Below are 3,164 nucleotides of genomic sequence, written 5' to 3' on the forward strand. Positions count from 1 at the left end.
ACTGTCCTGCATGACATTGGTGTGTTGGGGCGGGGGGGGGGGGGTGTGTGCTAGCTCAAATAGAATAAAGACCCTGCTGTGAGTTGCATCCAATTGGCTCCTGTGTGTGTTTTGGGAGATCACTAACATTTCCCTGGCACAGCAGTGTGGCAAATAAAGCCCAATCACTACACACAGGCTTCGCCCACCTGCTGGAAACCGCCTGATGCCCTTGGCCTAGGATGCTGAGAGATCCCGGTACTAACATCCATCTTTGTTCACTGGGCTGGACCTAGTGAAGCAGCCGTTCTCCCCCTTCATGCCAGGGTTTAGTGCAGGGTGGGTTTGACTTCGAGGGCTTCTAGGAACTGCTATCAATGAAGCATCTCCTCCAGGCTTTCAATGCCTCAAACCTGAGCACTCACCCACAGCCCAGAGGTATGACCAGGACACAGGGGTGACCCTTGAACTCCAAGAGAGCATAGTTCCACAGACCCCAACTCATCTACAAGTCCCCACAGGCACCCCATTCTCCCATAGTCACTTACTTACTTGCTGTGTGTGTGTCTGGTGTTGACTTTTACACAGACTTTGCCATTTTAACCATCTTGGGAACTCAGGCCAGTGGCACCCATTCATGATACTGCATAACCACCACTACGACTCATTGTCAAACCTCTGTCATCACCTGAAACTGAAGCTCTGTACACGGTAAGCAACAGCCCCACACACGTCCCCACTGCCAACCACCATCTATTGTCTCTGGTCTTTGACTACACTAGATTCCCCGGTTAAGTGTTATCCTATAATACATGCCCACTCTGCTGACTTCACTCTCGATACTGTCTTCAAGGTCCTTCATGTTGTGGCATGTATCATTTCAGGTCTCGGATGTCAGCTGAGTGATATCCCACTGCACGATCCACGACGAGGTGCCAGCCCAGTCATCTCTCTACAGGCGTTGGCTCACGTCTACCTTTTAGCTACAGGAATATGCTGCCAGGACCACAGGGCTCTGAGTGTGTGTCCAAGCCCCACCCAAACCCTGCTTCGATGCTTTTGTAATGGTGGTGCTGGTGGTGATCCAGCTCATGCCCTGGCACAGAAATCCTGGAAACAATTAGCATTACATAGTTTCTAATTCCAAGTGGGAAAAGCCAGGGCACAATCAGAAAGAGCAAATAGCGTAAACAACCCTTAGGGGAGTCTTTGCCTCCCTCTGAAACTTCACGGGCCACCCTGTCAGTCACGGTGGGTTCTTCCTCCTCGAAGGTTTGAATCTGGCATCTATCACATACTTACTTATGTGGCTCAAAGATGAGCAAGCTGCAGGCTTTGGGGGTTTCCAGGAGTTAGCCTGGGGATTAGTATCACCTAACCAGTTACATGCAGCTTGTGGTCCTTCTAGACTCAGTCAGGAAGGTTTCAGATTCAGGCTGGTACTTATGCACACTTTTTTCAGCAGGAACTTGCTATCCAAACCCCGATTCCGCAATACATCTCACTACACAGGGGGCTGGAGAGATGCTCAGAGGCTAAGAGCACTGGCTATTCTGCCACAGGACCTGGATTCACTTCCCAGCACTCACGTGGCAGCTCATAACTGTCTGTAACTCCTGTTTCAGGGGATGCAACACCCCCACACAGACATACATGCAGGTAAAACACCAATGTACATAAAAAATTAATTTAAAAAATTTCACTACCTAAACAGGAGGCCAAGGTCTCAGGCTTACAGCAAGTAGCACCTGCAACATGGGATATAGAAGAAAATGTTGAAGGCTCAATAGGGAGATGCCTAAAGGAGGGGGCCATTCCTGGTTGGGCAGGGGGTGTCTCCTCTGGATAACTGACTGACATGAGCACCTGTATCCTCTCCTTCCTCGTTAGTGACCCTGAAAGAAGGAGGAACCTCTATGCTGTCATCATGGGTAGACTCTTGACACCCAAGACCTTAATGAATATCTAATCTGATCTATGTAAAAACCACCATTCAAAAAAACTTGACATAAATATTCCCTTTGGCCCATTTTTTTATACACTCGGTAAATAATTTGCCCAAACTCTAGAATCTAGAGAATATGGGATGCTTTTTCTTTAGCCTGTTGATGTCACTGCAACTGGAAGTTAATAAGCAGGTGCCCAGGGTACAGGGGGGCAGAAAAAAAAAAGAGCAGGCAGCAAAGAAAGAAAGAACCGAGAAAAATGTGGAATTGGAGAGGTCGTGCAGAAAAAGCAGGCATTAAGACCCTGCGGAATCTCCATCTCCAGCCTCCCACCAAGCGAGCTGATCTGTCTTTGCCTCTACCTGGTAGCTCCCAGAAAGCTATGCTGCCAAGGCAAAGGGCCCTGCCTGTCTTCACTATCAGCTGACCATTGCAGTAGCACGGATTGAACCCAAGTGTATTTAGGCAAATCCTTCTACTGCTGAGCCCCACCCACAAACCCCACTCCCGCCCCCCAAGCCAGCGCTCCACCATTTCCTTCCCTGTTCCTCCATCAGCCTGGGGTCCTCCACAGCCCATGTCTCCTCAAAGGTCAGCAAAGAGCTCTTCACATTCATTAGGGACATGAGGGAGCCTGGGCTGGAGAGGGTGTGTGTGGAAGGGGTATTTACAAGGTCAAAGATGTGTCAGCTACCCAAAGTCCAGCTAAGGGAGACCCTGATCCTGCTACCCCATCTCCTGACTAAGAGCTGACATATAGTGACAGCTTCTTGAGGCAGGATATTCTTAACTCACCTCCTGAGAGCTTCAAGGAGGGACAAAGGCAAGCCTCCAGTAGCCATGCTGGCTCCAGATAAACAGCCAGACCTCCTCGGAGATGCCTGCGCCCTCCCGAGGAAGCTCTCCTCCACAGAGACAGAACTTCCCCTCCCTGGCTCACACACAGCCTCCATTTTGAGTTCAGGCACCCCAGAAAGCTGGTATCACTTTCTTTACAACAGCTCCAGAATCAGAAAGCTGAGCGGGGGGGCCTTCAGTTTCCCGCAGGCAGCCCACACACAGGTGCCTGCACTCGGCTGTTCACAGCTCAAGGGCCAAATATCTGAGTGTGGGGTGGCGAAGCGATCAAGCAGGAGTGGCCTTGCCCGTGGACCTTTCCAGGTACTGCACGGGGAGTCTGCCTCTCCCACTCTTCCACCCTGGGAAATCACCCGTTCCTTCAGTTCCTTCGGGTTTCGT

This window comes from Mus caroli, unplaced genomic scaffold (assembly GCF_978045245.1).
Source record: "Mus caroli unplaced genomic scaffold, Mus_caroli_1 scaffold_13, whole genome shotgun sequence".
In the NCBI taxonomy this organism is placed as follows: domain Eukaryota; kingdom Metazoa; phylum Chordata; class Mammalia; order Rodentia; family Muridae; genus Mus; species Mus caroli.